A 19772-nucleotide genomic window follows, 5' to 3' on the forward strand; every position below is an offset into this window, starting at 1 on the left:
TCCTCCGATAACGTTGACCGGCTTACTTTCCTGAAAATGAACCAGGCCTGGATCTCGCAGGAATTTGCCACTCCTCTGCCTGATTAAGTAATTGGGTGTCATCCAGGTATCCTGATGTGTTCATCTTTCTACCACCTGAACTGCTATTCCTGGGCTCCAACACTGCCAGTTGCGGCTCGGAAGTGCAGGCTGCACAGTCAAAACATACGACCCAGTGTTATTGGGTTTCAGTAACGTCAGCTGATCCCCAGCTGTGTAGCCGGCAATGTGTCCTGCGACCGCCATGCTGGCACAACAACCTAAATGTAAGGGAACCCCCCCCCCCCCGTCGTTTGTTACTGAAAGAGCCATCTTGTGCAGCAGTAATGTTGCAGAAGGAAAAGGTAGCTCTTTTAGTTTAGCTCCTTGCACACGCAGAACTTAACACTTATAAAATGTGTTCACTGATACCGTTATACCGTCCCGGAGCTGGGACTTTCCTTCGTAATGTGACGCAGCACAGCCGTCATTCCTACCCCCTTGGTGCCATGCGTTGCCTCCTCAGCGATGTTTTAAGATGTCACGGAGCCTGCGCTGTTCTGTTATCCCTTGGCCATGCCCAATTTGCGCTGCCTGTCTTCTGACATAATTTGGTGTCAGGCTGGCTGCGCCTGTGCGCCCGCTCTGCCCGAGAACCCGCCTCGCAGTGTCTTCTGATTAAATCACACTGCGAGCCTGGGATCCATGGGCATGCGCAGTGCATATCTTCACCTCGGGCTCTCGCTCATCTCCCTCCGCCTTCTTTAGACTGTGCGCCGTCAGCTGATTCCTAATAGCATGCCACGGCCGTGATGCCGCACAGTCTGAAGAAGAGGGAAGGAGGGGAGTGAGAGGCGAGGATATGCACTGTGCATGCCCATGGATCCAAGGCCCGCAGTGGGATTACATTAGACGACACTGCGAGGTGAGATCTGGAGCAGCGTGGACGCACAGGCACTGACAGCCTGACACCAAATTATGTCAGAAGACAGGCAGCGCAAATTGGGCATGGCCAAGGGATAACAGACCAGCGCAGGCTCCGTGACAGCTTAAAACAACGCTGAGGACGTCTTGGTGGAGGGGGTTAAAGGTTCCCTTTCAACTTGCTCCAATCAGGCTTTGGCCTACATTCTGTTCCTCTGCTCCTCCTGCTGTCCCTGGGCTCTAACACCGCCAGTTGGTGCCTGGAAGTGCTGTCTGCACAGTCAACAGTCGCTCCTCTGTTATTGGGGTTAAGTAACGTCAGCTGATCCCCAGCTGTGTGTGCGGCAATACCTCCAATCTGCTCCTCCTGCTGTCCCTGGGCTCTAACACCGCCAGTTGGTGCCTGGAAGTGCTGTCTGCACAGTCAACAGTCGCTCCTCTGTTATTGGGGTTCAGTAACGTCAGCTGATCCCCAGCTGTGTGTGCGGCAATACCTCCAATCTGCTCCTCCTGCTGTCCCTGGGCTCTAACACCGCCAGTTGGTGCCTGGAAGTTCTGTGTGCACAGTCAACAGTCGCTCCTCTGTTATCGGGGTTCAGTAATGTCAGCTGATCCCCAGCTGTGTATCCGGCAACGTGTCATGCGACCGCCACTCTGGCACAACAAAAATGTAAGGGAACCTTCCTCCCCCCCCCCCAGGCGTTTGTTACTGAAAGAGCCACCTTGTGCAGCACTAATACTGCACAAGGAAAAGGTCGCTCTTGAAATTATGCTCCTTGGAAATGCTGAACTACACACTCATGTAATGTGTCCCCTCACACCGTCAAACCGTCCCGGAGGTGGGACTTTCCTTTGTAATGTGACGCAGCACAGCCATCATTCCTACCCCTTTGGCTCCGTGCGCTGCCTCCTTAGCGTTGTTTGATTCTGTCATGGACCCTGCGCTGTTATGTTATCCCTTGGCCATGCACAGTTTGCGCTGCCCGTCCTCTGACATCATTTGTTGTCGTCCTGGCTGCGCCTGTGCTTCCACGCTGCCCGAAATGCCACCTCGCAGTGTCGTCTAATGTGATCCCACAGTGGGCCTGGTATCCATGGCCATGCGCAGTGCATATACTAGCCTCCCACTCCCCTTCTTCACGCTTCTTCAGACTAGGCGGCGTCAGCTGATCCCTAATAGCATGCCACGGCAGTGACGCCGCACAGTCTGAAGAAGCAGGAAGGAGGTGAGTGAGAGGCGATGATATGCACTGCGCATGCCCATGGATCCCAGGCCCGCAGTGGGATTACATTAGATGACACTGCGAGGTTGGATCTCGGGCAGCTTTGACGCACAGGCACTGCCAGCCTGACACCTAAATGATGTCAGAAGACGGGCACCGCTAACTGTGCATGGCCAAGGGATAACATTACAGCGCGGGCTCCGTGACAGAACCAAACAACGTTGAGGAGGTGGCGCACGGCACCAAGGGGGTTGGAATGACGGCTGTGCTGTGTCACATTACAAAGGAAAGTCCCACTTCCGGGATGGTTTAACGGTGTGAGGGGACACATTATATGAGTGTGTACTTCAGCGTTTGCAAGGAGCATAATTTTAGGAGCCACCATTTTCCATGTGCAGTATTACTGCTGTACAAGATGGCTCTTTCAGCAACAAATGCCTGGGGGGGGGTTAAAGGTTCCCTTTCAACTTGCTCCACTGCAGGCTTCGGCCTACACTCTGCTCCTCTTTGATTCCCTGGGTTTCAACACTGTCAGTTGCCACCTGGAAGTGTTGTCTACACAGAAAAAACACTAGCTGATGTGTCAGTGAGGTTCAGCACCGCTAGCTGTTCCCCTGCTGTGTAGTCGGCAACGTGTCCAGCACAAGCCATGCTGGCACAACCGCACAAAAGCTGCCACCAGTGCAGGCTTCGGCCTACACTCTGCTCCTCTCCTCCTCCTGCTGACCCTGGGCTCTAACACCGCCAGTTTTTGCGCGGACGTGATAGCTGCACAGACAAAAACACCAGTCAATGTGTCAGTGGGGTTCAGCACCGCCAGCTGTTCCCCTGCTGTGTAGCTGTGTCCCAGAGGTGTGACTTTCCTTGTTAAGGATACGCAGCACCACCCTTGTTAGCGCTGCCCATCTTCTGACATCATTGGTTGGCTGCTTGTGCTTGTGCGTCCGCCCTGCCCGACACAACGCCCCTCGTTGTCTCATATATTTTGACTGCGAGGGTGTGATTGATGGGCATATGCAGTGCATATGTTCGCCTGTCTTCACTCATCTCCTTCCACCTTCTTCAGACTGTGCGGCCTCATGGCCGTGGCATGCGATAAGGGATCAGCTGAGGCCGCCCAGTCTGAAGCAGGTGTAAGGACATGTATGAGCGGCAAACATATTTACTGCGCAAGGCCATGAATCCCAGCCCCGCAGTGTGACTTTATGAAAAGACACTGTGGGTCTGGGATTCATGACCATCGCTAACCGCACCGGCCAACGTGAAATGAGGTCAGAAGACAGGCAGCGCTCACAGCGCATGGCCAAGGGCTAACAAGAGCGCAGACTCCTGTACAGCAAATAACAACGCTCAGGAGGCTGCGCCCAGCACCAAGGTGTTATTTTTGGACACCTGTGCTGGGTCTCCTTAAAAAGACAAGTCACGCCTCCAATACAGTTCTACTGTACAATGGGCAAAATTGTGTACGTCTTTCATTCTGCGTGTGCAATGAGCAAAATTCAAAGAGCAACCTTTCACTTGTGGAGCATTACTGCTGCACAAGGTGTGGCTCTTCTACTTTGTAACACCTGAGGGTGGGTTAAAGGTTACCTTTGAAAATGGTTCAATTAGGCATTGGCCTACACTCTGCTCCTCTCCTCCTCCTGCTGACCCTGGGCTCAAACACCGCCAGTTTCTGCCCGGACGTGCTAGCTGCACAGAGAAGAACACCAGCCAATGTGTTAGTGGGGTTCAGCACCACCAGCTGTTCCCCTGCTGTGTAGCCGGCATCGTGTCCAGCACAAGCCACGCTGGCACAACAGACCAAAAGGTGCCACCAGTGCAGGCTTCGGCCTACACTCTGCTCCTCTCCTCCTCCTGCTGATCCTGGGCTCTAACACCGCCAGTTTTTGCCCGGACGTGCTAGCTGCACAGAGAAAAACACCAGCCAATGTGTTAGTGGGGTTCAGCAACGCCAGCTGTTCCCCTGCTGTGTAGCCGGCAACGTGACCTGCAAACACCACGCAGGCACCTGAACTGAAATTAAAGGGACCCTGCCCCCCACCTCCAGGTGTTTCTTTGTATAGCAGCCACTTTGTGCAGCAGTAATGCTGCATTTGTACAAGGTAGCTGACTTTTTCTCCTTGCCGACGTGGAACTCAACACGTACAAAATGTGTCTCACTAGAGACCATTACACTGTCCCTGAGGTGTGACTTTCCTTTCTAATGATACACAGCACCCCCCTTGGTATCGCTGCCCGTCTTCTTACATCATTGGTTGGCTGGCTGTGCCTGTGTGTCCGCCCTGCCTGACACAACGCCCCTCGTTGTCTCATTTTTTTTGACAGCGAGGGTGTGATTGATGGGCATGTGCAGTGCATATGTTTGCCTGTCTTCACTCATCTCCTTCCGCCTTCTTCAGACTATGCAGCCTCATGGCCGCGGCATGCGATAAGGGATTAGCTGAGGCCGCCCAGTCTGAAGCAGGTGTAAAGACATGTGTCAGCGGAGAACATATTTACAGCACAAGGTCATGAATCCCAGCACCGCAGTCTAAATTTTTGAAAACACACTGTGGGTCTGGGATTCATGGCCATCGCTAACCGCACCGGCCCACATGAAATGAGGTGAGAAGACAGTCAGCGCTCACAGCGCATGGCCAAGGGCTAACAAGAGCGCAGACTCCTGTATAGCAAATAACAACGCTCAGGAGGCTGCGCCCAGCACCTAGGTGTAATTTTTGACACCAGTGCTGCGTCCCCGTAAAAACACAAGTCACGCCTCCACTACAGTTTGACTGTATACTGGGCTAAATTGTGTACGTGTTTCATTCAGCGTGTGCAAGTAGACAAATTAATAGAGCAACCTTTGACTTGTGCAGCACTAATGCTGCACAAGGTGTGGCTCTTGTACTTTGTAACACCTGAGGGGGGGTTAAAGGTTACCTTTGAAATTGGTTCAATTAGGCTTCGGCCTACACTCTGCTCCTCTCCTCCTCCTGCTGACCCTGGGCTCTAACACCACCAGTTGGGGCCCGGAAGTGCTAGCTGCACAGAGAAAAACACCAGCCAATGTGTTAGTGGGCTTCAGCACCGCCAGCTGTTCCCATGCTGTGTAGTCGGCAACGTGTCCAGCACAAGCCACGCTGGCACAGCAGAACAAAAGCTGCCACCAGTGCAGGCTTCGGCCTACACTCTGCTCCTCTCCTCCTCCTGCTGACCCTGGGCTCTAACACTGCCAGTTGGGGCCCGGAAGTGCTAGCTGCACAGAGAAAAACACCAGCCAATGTGTTAGTGGGGTTCAGCACTGCCAGCTGTTCCCCTGCTGTGTAGCCGGTAACGTGACCTGCAAACGCCACACAGGCACCTGAACTGAAATTAAAGGGACCCCCACCCCCAGGTGTTTCTATATATAACAGCCACCTTGTACAGCAGTACTGCTGCATTTGTACAAGGTGGCTGACTTTTTCTCCTTGCCCACGTTGAATTTAACATGTACAAAATGTGTCTCATTACAGAACATTTCACTGCCCCTGAGGTGTGATTCTCCTTTTTAAATGACACGCAGCACACCCCTTGGTAGCGCTGCCCGTCTTCTGACATCATTGGTTGGCTGCTTGTGCCTGTGCGTCCGCCCTGCCTGACACAACGCCCCTCGTTGTCTCATATATTTTGACTGCGAGGGTGTGATTGATGGGCATGTGCAGTGCATATTTTCGCCTGTCTTCACTCATCTCCTTCCGCCTTCTTCAGACTGTGCGGCCTCATGTCCGCGGCATGCGATAAGGGATCACCTGAGGCCGCCCAGTCTGAAGCAGGTGTAAGGACATTTGTGAGTGGCGAACATATTTACTGCACAAGGCCATGAATCCCAGCCCCGCAGTGTGAATTATTGAAAACACACTGGTGGTCTGGGATTCATGGCCATCGAAAACCGCACCGGCCAACGTGAAATGAGGTCATAAGACAGGCAGCGCTCACAGCGCATGGCCAAGGGATAACAAGACCGCAGACTCCTGTACAGCAAATAACGCTCAGGAGGCTGCGCCCAGCACCAAGGCGTTATTTTTGGACACCTGTGCCGCGTCTCCTTAAAAAGACAAGTCACGCCTCCAATACAGTTCTACTGTACAATAGGCAAAATTGTGTACGTCTTTCATTCTGCGTGTGCAATGAGCAAAATTTAAAGAGCAACCTTTCACTTGTGGAGCATTACTGCTGCACAAGGTGTGGCTCTTCTACATTGTAACACCTGAGGGTGGGTTAAAGGTTACCTTTGAAATTGGTTCAATTAGGCTTAGGCCTACACTCTGCTCCTCTCCTCCTCCTGCTGACCCTGGGCTCTAACACCGCCAGTTGGGGCCCGGAAGTGCTAGCTGCACAGAGAAAAACACCAGCCAATGTGTCAGTGGGGTTCAGCACCGCCAGCTGTTCCCCTGCTGTGTAGTCGGCAATGTGTCCAGCACAAGCCACGCTGGCACAACAGAACAAAAGCTGCCACCAGTGCAGGCTTCAGCCTACACTCTGCTCCTCTCCTCCTCCTGCTGACCCTGGGCTCTAACACCGCCAGTTGTGGCCCGGAAGTGCTAGCTGCACAGAGAAAAACACCAGGCAATGTGTCAGTGGGGTTTAGCACCGCCAGCTGTTCCCCTGCTGTGTAGTCGGCAACGTGTCCAGCACAAGCCACGCTGGCACAACAGACCAAAAGCTGCTACCAGTGCAGGCTTCGGCCTACACTCTGCTCCTCTCCTCCTCCTGCTGACCCTGGGCTCTAACACTGCCAGTTGGGGCCCGGAAGTGCTAGCTGCACAGAGAAAAACACCAGCCAATGTGTTAGTGGGGTTCAGCACCGCCAGCTGTTCCCCTGCTGTGTAGCTGGCAATGTGTCCTGCAAACGCCATGCAGGCACCTGAACTGAAATTAAAGGGAACCTGCCCCCCCAGGTGTTTCTATGTATAACAGCCACCTTGTACAGCAGTAATGCTGCATTTGTACAAGGTGGCTGACTTTTTCTCCTTGCCCACGTGCAACTCAACACCTACAAAATGCGTCTCATTGGAGACCATTACGCTGTCCCAGAGGTGTGACTTTCCTTGTTAAGGACCACCCTTGTTAGCGCTGCCCGTCTTCTGACATCATTGGTTGGCTGCTTGTGCTTCTGCGTCCGCCCTGCCCGACACAACGCCCCTCATTGTCTCATATATTTTGACTGCGAGGGTGTGATTGATGGGCATATGCAGTGCATATGTTCGCCTGTCTTCACTCATCTCCTTCCGCCTTCTTCAGACTGTGCGGCCTCATGGCCGTGGCATGCGATAAGGGATCAGCTGAGGCCGCCCAGTCTGAAGCAGGTGTAAGGACATGTGTGAGCGGCAAACATATTTACTGCACAAGGCCATGAATCCCAGCCCCGCAGTGGGACTTTATGAAAAGACACTGTGGGTCTGGGATTCATGACCATCGCTAACCGCACCGGCCATCGTGAAATGAGGTCAGAAGACAGGCAGCGCTCACAGTGCATGGCCAAGGGCTAACAAGAGCGCAGACTCCTGTACAGCAAATAACAACGCTCAGGAGGCTGCGCCCAGCACCAAGGCGTTATTTTTGGACACCTGTGCCGCGTCTCCTTAAAAAGGCAAGTCACGCCTCCAATACAGTTCTACTGTACAATGGGCAAAATTGTGTACATCTTTCATTCTGCGTGTGCAATGAGCAGAATTTAAAGAGCAACCTTTCACTTGTGGAGCATTACTGCTGCACAAGGTGTGGCTCTTCTACATTGTAACACCTGAGGGTGGGTTAAAGGTTACCTTTGAAATTGGTTCAATTAGGCTTCGGCCTACACTCTGCTCCTCTCCTCCTCCTGCTGACCCAGGGCTCTAACACCGCCAGTTTTTGCCCGGAAGTGCATGCTGCACAGAGAAAAACACCAGCCAATGTGTCAGTGGGGTTCAGCACCGCCAGCTGTTCCCCCGCTGTGTAGCCGGCATCGTGTCCTGCAAACGCAACGCAGACACAAAGCTGCCTCCAGTGCAGGCTTCTGACTACACTATGCTCCCCCTGCTTACCCTTTGTTCCAACACCGCTAGTTGGGGCTCTAGGAAGACAATCTTGAATAGGCAACGCATCCGGGTTCCAGCACCGCCAGCTGGTTCTCGGCAGTGTTTTTGTCACGGGTACTCCCTCGTGCCCAGCCTGGTTCCAGCACCGTCAGCTGTTTCCGGGTAGTGTCAAGCTCACTGAGATGCCTATGCGTTGCCCCGTCGTGTTGCGGTCGGGTTAGCCAACTCCAGGGTGCCTCCAGTTTAGGAGCTTCCTATGTGGGCTGCGTGAATTGGCAGTCAAGGCTGGTTCTGTAGTGCCAGTAGGCCAAGCTCCCTCTGTAGGACTGTTGGGGTTCGGTAACTGCGGCTGCCTCGCGGCCTAGCTGTTCTCTCCTCTCCTGTGGACCTTCTGGTCCACCACCTGGTTCCAGCACCATCAGCTGGTTCCGGGCAGAGCCTTTGGCTTAGGTGCCTCCTCCTGGGTATCCGAGTTCCGCCAACGCCAGGCGGTCCTTGGTAGTGCTTTTAAGCGTGGGCACCTACAGCTTAGTAACCGGGTTCCAGCACCGTCAGCTGGTCCTCGGTGCCATTGGCTCTTGCACACTGGGGCAACGCATTCGGGTTCCAGCACCGCCAGCTGGTTCTCGGCAGTGTTTTTGTCACGGGTACTCCCTCGTGCCCAGCCTGGTTCCAGCACCGTCAGCTGTTTCCGGGTAGTGTCAAGCTCACTGAGACGCCTATGCGTTGCCACGTCGTGTTGCGGTCGGGTTAGCCAACTCCAGGGTGCCTCCAGTTTAGGAGCTTCCTATGTGAGCTGTGTGAATTGGCAGTCAAGGTTGGTTCTGTAGTGCCAGTAGGCCAAGCTCCCCCTGTAGGACTGTTGGGGTTCGGTAACTGCGGCTGCCTCGGGGCCTAGCTGTTCTCTCCTCTCCTGTGGACCTTCTGGTCCACATCCTGGTTCCAGCACCGTCAGCTTTTTCTCGGCAGTGTCTTTTGCTCTTGTACCTTCTGCTCCCCATCCTGGTTCCAGTACCGTCAGCTGGTTCCGGGCAGAGCCTTTGGCTTAGGTGCTTCCTTCTGGGTATCCAAGTTCCACCAACGTCAGGTGGTCCTTGGTAGTGCTTTCAGGCACGGGTACCTCCTGCTTAGTAACCGGGTTCCAATAACGTCAGCTGGTCCTCGGTAGTTCCATTGGCTCTTGGACCTTCGGCTACCCATCCGGGTTCCAGTACCGTCAGCTGGTTCTCGGCAGTGTCTTTTGCTCTTGTACCTTCTGCTCCCCATCCTGGTTCCAGTAACGTCAGCTGGTTCCGCGCAGAGCCTTTGGCTTAGGTGCCTCCTTCTGGGTATCCGAGTTCCGCCAACGTCAGGCGGTCCTTGGTAGTGCTTTTTAGCACGGTTACCTCCTGCAATAGTAACCGGGTTCCAGTAACGTTAGCTGATCCTCGGTAGTTCCATAGGCTCTTGAACCTTCGTGTAGCCATCCGAGTTCCAGTTCCATCAGCTGGTTCTTGGCATTTTCTCAGCCTTCTTGTACCTTCTGCTACATTTCCAAGTTGAAGACCCTAAAGACGACGACCCCTAAGATGACGACGACACCAGAGACGACAACCAGTGAGATGACGACGACCCTGGAGATGACGACCCTGAAGACCACCCCGATGACAACGACGATGGCAGAGACGACGACGGCGGAGACGACGACGGCGGAGAAGACAACCCTGGAGACGACGACCCTGGAGACGACGACATGGAAGACCGAGAAGCAGAACAACAAGAGGCTGCAGAACAAAGAGCAGAAGAACATTAAGCATAACACTTAGTATCAGAGCTAAAGATATTATCTAAATTATATGCAGAAGAAGACTAAGCAGTGTATGCGGGTGAGTCCGTTCCTCCTCGTGGTGCCCCTGGATAAAGCCTGATGCTGCAGGCCAAACTGAACGCGGACAAATGTAACTTTTGTGACAGGCAGAACGGAAGGTGTAATCTTCAAACTTTTATAGATAACAACTACGAGAATGCCTGTCACAAATGAGAATATGATGAAGAAGTAGAATAGGAAGAATAATAATAGTTGAATAAAATGAATATGAAGAATGTAATAAAAAAAATAGGTAGAAGATGAAGAAGAAGATGAATAAGGTGAAGAAGAAGTTGATGTCAAAGATGCTGATGATGATGAAGATGAAAGTGTGGAAAAAAGGAAAAAAAAAGAAGGGGAAGGGCGTGGAATAGTGAAACATCAATATCTGACAAAATAAAAAAAAATGTACATAGTCAATACCTTTGTCACTCCGAACGTCTTTAAAAAAAAAAAAAAATCATGCTATTCTATTTGATTGGGCTAAACCTCTATGACTTTAATGTCTCCGCCACCTCCCCAAATACATCCTGCATTATTCTTAGTTGTTTTCCTTCATGTAGAATGAACCTACAAGGAAAGAAAGGGTTTATTTTAATTCCGATATTTTGGTCCCATTGACTTGCATTGGGATCGGGTATCGGTATCGGCGATATCCGATATTTTTTGAATATCGGCCGATCCAATCCGATACCGATACTTTCCGATATCGGAAGGTATCGCTCAACACTAATTACCAGCATTACATAAAAAATGTAAAAGTAGCTGAAGTGGATAGAAAACCACATTCTGCTTCAGTCGCAGGGCAATAACTATTGCCTACGATTTAACAGTTCTGGATTACATTTGTACTGTGTGAAACATTAATTAAGACTAAAAAATGTATTTGTCTAAAACAGTCGGTGGACACTTATTAATTCAGCCCCCATTTAAAGGAATATGAAGGTGTTCAGATCCATTTGTATGAATACAGATATTAAAACTACAAAACAGCAAGGCTTATCTTTTAAGATGAAACAAATTATTGAAGAAATGTAAACAATTTATTCAACATTTATTTGGCTTCCCTTGACATAATTGCAGAACCATAATCGTGCTGTATCACAATACTAGAGCAAGGGGAAAACAAAAATTCACGATGCAATAACGCAACTGGCCCACACTGAAGGTGAACTTTACTTCAATGCTGGGAATAGGATAAATTGTCCAATGTCTGACGGCAGACTCCTTCAAACATAAACTACCTGCTGTTGATCATCAGCGCTAAATTAAAACCAAATAGAAAACTGAAGGGTTTTTATTTAAAGTTGCCTCTGGGCCCATATGTGAATTATGAATCTCTCTTATTACAGTTTTGAAGTTGTGTTCGTGTCATCAGTGCTTAATCTGATATGCAGGTGATTGGAGGGATGATGATTACCCTGAGGATTTAAAGAGTGATTTTAAGATAGTATCAAGATCAACTTCAGCTGTAGGATTTTAAGCAACACTGAAGGAGGAGGAGGTTATATTTCTTCTAGATTCACATTCCTTCTTTGATGGGGTGTCACTCAATCTTAGAAGTATGGGCTGTTCTGATGTTATCACACTACCATTCAAAGGAAGATTGCATTTCATTGGTTGTACATCTAGGTATCTGTCGTTGTATTTTTTGTAGACACCAACTGCATCTTCCTGGCTTACAAACAAAACCTCTGCAACTCAGGAACTCAACAAGCAGTTGCGCTTCAAGGCACCGCATACACAGAAAAGCTCCATGCTATCTTCCTCTGTGACTCTAGGATGCAAATTAGAAATGCTATTTTTTTGGCCTTCTAAAGGGCTAAAGACAGAGTCTTTTGGAATGAGCCCTATTGATGAACTGGCCTCCTTTGTGACAAGTGTCCATGACACATTGGTAAGAGCCTTTGTGTGCAATAAAGGTGCCTCCTGCTAAGTAGACATGGGAGCTGTGTATGCAACATTCTGTACCACTATAGTAAGAGGTAAAGTTTGCACAAGAGAAAAAGATTTTCAAGACATTCATGGCCTTTTATGCATATTCTTTGAAGCTGTGATCTTTATCTTCTTGGTGGGGATGTTGGAAAGTTCAAAGTTGTCATCAACACCACCATTGTCCCAATTTTGTCAATAGGAAATCTGTTGTTTCCCACGGTCATGGTTAACTATGTTTATTCGCATTCCTTTAACAGTGTTTGTAACACTGGAAAAAAAATTAGGATGTGATATTTGGTTATTCTTGGTAAGATGTATGGGTGAAGATGAAGAACCTTGTGCCATGGGTGTTTTGATAGTTACAGCTGGTGCACTCCGCTTGAAAATTAGTTTTAAATGAGCATCCGTCACTTTGTTTAGTTTTCCTCCAACACTGATCTGCTGCTTTCTAGAATTAAGCATCTTACCAGCATCTTGCACTTTACCCTTTATACGGATACCTGCATCTTTGGCAACCTACCATATTTCTCAAGGGCATCTTTTATAACAAGCTTCAGACGCACATCTATTACGATCTTCTGACGGGCATCAAACTGTTAATTGTGGGTGGGTAAACGACTAATCATTGTAGGCTGGATCCTGATTCTCATACCTCCCCTAGCCCCTGCTGTGAATAATCCTGAACATTCCCATTCCTGCCATCACCATGCCCCTTTTCCTGATCACTTCATCCAACCACTCATCCGCCATACTTGAGCAAAAAAACTGCACCTTTCCAGCAACAACTGTGTTGGAAACCACATTATTGTTTTCAAATGTATGGGCATTACAAGTAAAGGAGACACGCTCCTTTAATGTGGGAAAACATTTTTCAGAAGCCATCCTCCACATTTCGTCCTTGGGTGATTGGAGTGTGTGCAAATTTGGGGCAGGCCTTGTATTCGCTTCATGGCCAATCTTTATGTGACTTCAAAAAATTATAATAATGTGAACTTTGCTTTTGTGTGGCCATCCAGGATATGAGCTCAAAGGCTTATTGGGGTGCATTTAACTTTGGGGCAGGGCAGGCCTTGCATTCAACCTGTATGGCAGTACCAAATGAATAATGTGAACTAGGTTTTCCTGTGGCCATGCAGTATGTAGACTCAAAGGCTTCATGGGGTGCATGAAACTTTGGTGCAGGGCACACCTTGCATTCAATGCATAGGCAACCAGTATGGCAGTACCAAATGAATAATGTGAACTAGGTTTTCCTGTGGCCATGCAGTATGTGGACTCAAAGGCTTATCGGGGTGCATGTAATTTTGGGGCAGGGCAGGCCTTGCATTCAATTCGTGGCAAAAATTCTCGGGTTTCCCATTGGACTCGTTGCTCGGGTTGAGTACTCGAGTATTCCAATTTGCTAGACCCGAGCAAAGCTTTTATAATCCACGGTACAAGGAGAGATTTCCATCTCTCCTTTGGAGTCACCAAAGAGTTTTAAAATGGAATCTTTCAAGCGGGCCATTGTAGATCAGTTGCTAATAACATCACCCTCAGACAACATCACCCTCAAAAGTTGCAGAACATGGTTAAGGGGTACTTAAGTGACCATACGTGCGTCCTTTCTGATGCTTCAATACCCTTCAATTATTGGGTGTCCAAGGTAAACGCATGGTCAGACTTCTGCTTATATGCCTTGGAGGTGAGTGCCTGCTGTATTTTCAGTTCCACTGGATCAATCATCACTGATAGGCGCACACGCATCTCCATGGAAGATGCAGACTGACTTACTCTAATTAAATTCAACAAGGACTGGATATTTCCACAGTTATCAATCCCTCTAGATGACAGCAAGCCAACTTAAATTCACCAAAAATGCTGATTCATGCTACTGCTGTTAACATCAACCCCTTCCCAAAAAAACTGGTTTCCTTCCTTCGTCAACCATGACTCAGCGCATAGGGCTAATTTTTACAAACCCTATGCACCTTGTGCAGAGGACAAACCAGGACAGTATTCCTACTCCAGCCTAAGTACTATTTGTGATTGGAGGCCCTAGGGGTGGTGGCTTCCTGCATCAATCATGATTCAGCCTATAGAGCTAATTTTTACAAATCCTATGCACATTGTGCAGTGGACAAACCAGGACAGTATTCCTACTCCTGCCTAACTACTATTTGGGAATGGAGGCCCTTGGGATGTGGCTTCCTGCGTCAACCATGACTCAAGCCCATAGGGCTAATTTTTACAAACCCTAAACATATTGTGCAGTGGACAAATCTTGAATGTAGAGTGGTCCTACCAAACTAATATATGTCATTGGAGGCCCTTGTGACAGGTTGTCCCACATTGTGACCGATATAGGGGATACATATTCAATAGAAAACTAGGCTTGTTAGTTGTTCTTGTGTATCTGAAAAAGTGGCGTAATACTGAGACAAAAGTATTCTCAGAAACCATATGGGCATCAGAAATACATGCAGGCATATTATCCAGGCAATTCCCATTCTGTTTCATCATTTACCCATTTCAGCCTTTTCCTCAGACCCCCAGACCCCTTTGTAGGGTCCAGCAGAAAATTTCTCGCATTTACCATTGACTTGCATTGTACTCGCTATTCGGAACGAATATGCCATTTTTACAAAGTAACATAGCATTTAAGGTTGAAGGAAGATTTTATGTCCATCTAGCTCAACCCAACAGCCTAACATGTTAATTCAGGCAAAAAAAAAAAACTACTGCGGCAAACACTAAGCTCAACTCACTGCTTCTACAGTAAAGAATCCACGTCTGTGATTATGATTGAACCTTCTTTCCTCCAGATGTAGAAGATGCCCCCTTGTCTCCATCTCAGGTCTAAGAGTGAAAAGATCATTAGCAAGGTCTTTGTACTGTCCCCTCATATATTTATACATTGTAATAAGATCAACCCTAAAGGTACCGTCACATTTAGTGACGCTGCAGCGATATAGACAACGATGCTGATCACTGCAGCTTCGCTGTTTAGGTCGCTAGGAGGTCGCTGGAGAGCTGTCACACAGACAGCTCTCCAGCGACCAACGATGCCGAAGTCCCCGGGTAACCAGGGTAAACATCGGGTTACTAAGCGCAGGGTCGCGCTTAGTAACCCGATGTTTACCCTGGTTACCATTGTAAATGTAAAAAAAAAAAACACTACATACTTACATTCCGGTGTCTGTCACGTCCCTCGCCTTCAGCTTCCCGCACTGACTGTGAGCGCCGGCCGGCCGTAAAGCAGAGCACAGCGGTGACGTCACCGCTGTGCTTTACACAGTAAAATATCGATATTTGCAGATGATACAAAACTATGTAAAGCAGTTAATACAAGAGAAGATAGTATTCTGCTACAGATGGATCTGGATAAGTTGGAAACTTGGGCTGAAAGGTGGCAGATGAGGTTTAACAATGATAAATGTAAGGTTATACACATGGGAAGAGGGAATCAATATCACCATTACACACTGAACGGGAAACCACTGGGTAAATCTGACAGGGAGAAGGACTTGGGGATCCTAGTTAATGATAAACTTACCTGGAGCAGCCAGTGCCAGGCAGCAGCTGCCAAGGCAAACAGGATCATGGGGTGCATTAAAAGAGGTCTGGATACACATGATGAGAGCATTATACTGCCTCTGTACAAATCCCTAGTTAGACCGCACATGGAGTACTGTGTCCAGTTTTGGGCACCGGTGCTCAGGAAGGATATAATGGAACTAGAGAGAGTACAAAGGAGGGCAACAAAATTAATAAAGGGGATGGGAGAACTACAATACCCAGATAGATTAGCGAAATTAGGATTATTTAGTCTAGAAAAAAGACGACTGAGGGGCGATCTAATAACCATGTATAAGTATATAAGGGGACAATACAAATATCTCGCTGAGGATCTGTTTATACCAAGGAAGGTGACGGGCACAAGGGGGCATTCTTTGCGTCTGGAGGAGAGAAGGTTTTTCCACCAACATAGAAGAGGATTCTTTACTGTTAGGGCAGTGAGAATCTGGAATTGCTTGCCTGAGGAGGTGGTGATGGCGAACTCAGTCGAGGGGTTCAAGAGAGGCCTGGATGTCTTCCTGGAGCAGAACAATATTGTATCATACAATTATTAGGTTCTGTAGAAGGACGTAGATCTGGGTATTTATTATGATGGAATATAGGCTGAACTGGATGGACAAATGTCTTTTTTCGGCCTTACTAACTATGTTACTATGTTACTATGTTACTATGACTTTCAGCTACGACCAGCAATGTCACAGCAGGATCCAGATCGCTGCTGCATGTCAAACACAACGAGATCGCTATCCAGAACGCTGCAACGTCACAGATCGCTATCGTTATCGTTCAAAAGTTGCTGAGTGTGACGGTACCTTAAGCCTTCATTTTTCCAAACTAAATAACCCAAAGTGCAATAACCTCTCTTGGTATTGCAGACCCCCAGTACTCTAATAACCTTGGTCGCTCTTCTCTGCACCCGCCCAAGTTCAGCTATGTCTTTCTTAAACACCGGAGACCAGAACTGTGGACAGTATTCTAAGTGTGGTCGCGCAAGTGACTTTTATAGAGGTAAAATTATGTTCTCCTCATGAGTGTCTATACCTCTTTTAATGCATCCCATTATTTTATTTGCCTTTGCAGCAGCTGCCTGACACTGGCCACTAAATGTGAGTTTGTCCTCCACCCATATACCCAGGTTTTTTTTATTAACAGTTTTGCCCAGTGTTTTACAATTATGTACATAATTATACATCTTTATTACCACAATCATAAAGCACCAGTATATTTTGTAACCATGAGCGGATAATACCGGCTCTCTCAGAGCACCCCGCGGGTGCCCAACCTCCAGGACCACTCCAAAATAATACCAACACAAAAACTCGGACAAAAGAGTCTACTTCAACATAATTAAATATAAAAGTCTACAAATTTTATTGGTCTATAACAATCACATTAATGTATCAATACACAATATTAAGGTTCAGAGTAAGTGTGCTGTCTGCACTAACATATAACAGGAGACAATAAAAGGAAAATATGACGGTAGCCAAGTTAGAGGGGGAGTGCTACCATACATCCTTATGGTAACAGCCTGCATAAATAGCAAAAAAGTCCAATACGTGGCCGTGTAAATCTCTAGTCTAATGTGTAGCGATGCACTCATCAGACCACCCCCGTATATAAAGTCACATAATTATACATGGCTCATGCTTACCCATCAGTGATCAGGGAAGGCACCCCCACCTCACTTGGCACCCCGGACGCGCGTTTCGCGTAGCTTTTTCAACAGGGTCTAACTTGGCTACCGTCATATTTTCCTTTTATTGTCTCCTGTTATATGTTAGTGCAGACAGCACACTTACTCTGAACCTTAATATTGTGTATTGATACATTAATGTGATTGTTATAGACCAATAAAATTTTGTAGACTTTTATATTTAATTATGTTGAAGTGGACTCTTTTGCTCCGTATAATTATACAACTTATTTCTTCTGCCCAAGTGCATGACCTTACACTTATCCCCATTAAAGCTCATTTGCCATTTATCAGCCCAAGCTTCTAGTTTATATAAATCTTCCTGTAATAGTAAATTTTCCTCCTCTGTATTGGTTACCCTACAAACTTTAGTGTCATTTGCAAATATTAAAATTCTACTATAGGTCATTAATAAATATGTTAAAAAGAAGCGAGCCCAACACTGACCCCTGCGGTACCCAACTGCTAACCGTGACCCAGTCCGAGTGTGCTCCATTAATAACCACCCTCTGTTTCCTATCACTGAGCCAGCTCTTAACCCACTTACACATATTTTCCCCTATGCCCATTGTTCTCATTTTATGTATCAAACTTTTGTGTGGCACCATATCAAAAGCTTTTGAAAATTCCATATACACCACATCCACTGCGCTTTCTTTGTCCAGTCCAGAACTTACCTCTTCATAGAAGCTTATCAGATTAGGTTGACAAGAATGGTCCCTCGTAAACCCATGTTGATTTTGGGTCATGAGGTTAATCTTCTTCAGATACTCCAGTATAGCATCTCTTAGAATACCCTCCAGAAATTTACCCACAGTAGCGGTTAAGCTTACTGGCCTATAAATTCCAAGTTCAGTTTTTGTCCCCTTTTTAAATATTGGCACCACATTCGCTATAAAGGTCATTTAGCATATTGGCTTTTTCCTCATCCTCATCCACCATTTCTCACAGACTATCACGATAATATATAAAATTGAGTAGGATTTTTCATTTTCCCTGTTATCACGCATGCTGTGGCCTCTGACCCCCCTTCTCTCTTTGCTTCTGCTGCTGTGTGTGTGTGTGTGAATCCCAAACTTCTCATGTCCTCTCACCACAGGAATGTTTACGATGTCTGTAGCTGCAATAGACAATTCTCCTATCTAGTACTAGCTGAAACTGGTCTAGTCTCTCTCAAAAGACATGAGGTTCTTTGTTGTATTATAGTAAGATATTGGGCCACTGATTTGGGTTCGAAATCTACGGAGTATATATTGCGAATTCCCATCAGTAGATCTGTCAATCACTGTAAGTGCTAGCAGCTAAACACGATGAGTACAGAGTGCGGATTTCTTCTGAACCGTGTGGACCAACTAATCCGAGTGCGGTATCATTAGAAAGCAAATTTTAATATAAGATGAATGATGGTAGTGCTGTGACTCTGCCATGTTCTCAGGCCAAGATATGAGAATTATAATTATTGCTGGTACAATCTGTAACTTTGAGGAGAGGGGAGGGTGAAGGCAAACCAGCCCCTTTAGTGATGTCACAAGCCTTCAGTTATAAGTGACTGCACTCCACCTAGCCTTAATTCTTGTCTGGGAAGTCTCTACAGAAAGATCTCCTGATGCACTGGGATATTTTGGCTCCGCCTACCAGCATGGTTAGCTGAAATGATCTAAGCAAATGTGAGTTTTATCTTTCTTTGAATCAATTGTTTTTAATAATTGCTGTACATACTTTAAATTGTCTCATATTGTAAAATCTTTATATATCTTTTAAACACTGCTTACCTTTTCGGAGTAAAATAAAAAATCATTAGTTTCGTCTTCTCCATGCTCTGTGTGAATTTTCACGTGCCTGAAGTAATTACGCTACTAAATTGGGTTGGCTCTGAACCCCTCTCTGTGAGAAATCAGTGATGGTGGCAGCGAATTGTGTTCTGGGCTAGGTGGGTGCCACTGGCAGCGACGGAGCGGGGTTTTATAAGCTATTGTTTGGCTGCGGCCTGAGCATTTATAATTCCCTTGCTGCAGAGTGCCTACTAGCCGGTCCACAGTGAAGAGGCCCGTCTGGCGACTAATTATCCCAGGTGTAGGTCCCTGACTGACCTTGAGGGTAAGGGGGGCGCCAGAGAGCTGCAAGTTCCGAAGCGGAACTGGAAAGTGGGAAATACATAAATCCCTGCAGTTTGTGATATTGTAGCAGCAGTGGGATAACTAAAATAAGCCCCTGCGGTAAATTGATAGGTCAATAGCCTATTTTGTGTTTTCATCACATTGAAGCAGTGGAGGGATAACTAAGATAAGCACCCCTGCACATGTGATAGCCATCTGCTGACCAAAGGTCACCCACGATCCGTGACGTATTGGTGTCGGCACGGTGGGAATCATGACAGACACTATTTTTTAAGGGAGCCAACTCAATCATTGTTTTGTTTCATACTATTTGAACATGGTGTACATGGTATACACATGGTGAGCTGCAGCATGTGCTACATGTTCACAGATCGACCAGAAGAAGAATCCAATTTCACCTGTCAGAAGTGTAGA

At 47.6% G+C, this 19772-nt stretch overlaps 1 protein-coding gene and 1 pseudogene across 2 annotated transcripts in view; one reads left to right on the plus strand and one right to left on the minus strand.

Annotated features, from left to right (window-relative positions):
- KCNMB1 (potassium calcium-activated channel subfamily M regulatory beta subunit 1) overlaps positions 1-19772 on the plus strand; it is a 573325-nt gene that overhangs the window by 280125 nt on the left and 273428 nt on the right. The window lies entirely within an intron of this gene.
- Positions 11469-18146, minus strand: LOC138673799 (polymerase delta-interacting protein 3-like; annotated as a pseudogene).

The sequence above is a fragment of the Ranitomeya imitator genome, chromosome 4, assembly GCF_032444005.1.
Source record: "Ranitomeya imitator isolate aRanImi1 chromosome 4, aRanImi1.pri, whole genome shotgun sequence".
In the NCBI taxonomy this organism is placed as follows: Eukaryota; Metazoa; Chordata; class Amphibia; order Anura; family Dendrobatidae; genus Ranitomeya; species Ranitomeya imitator.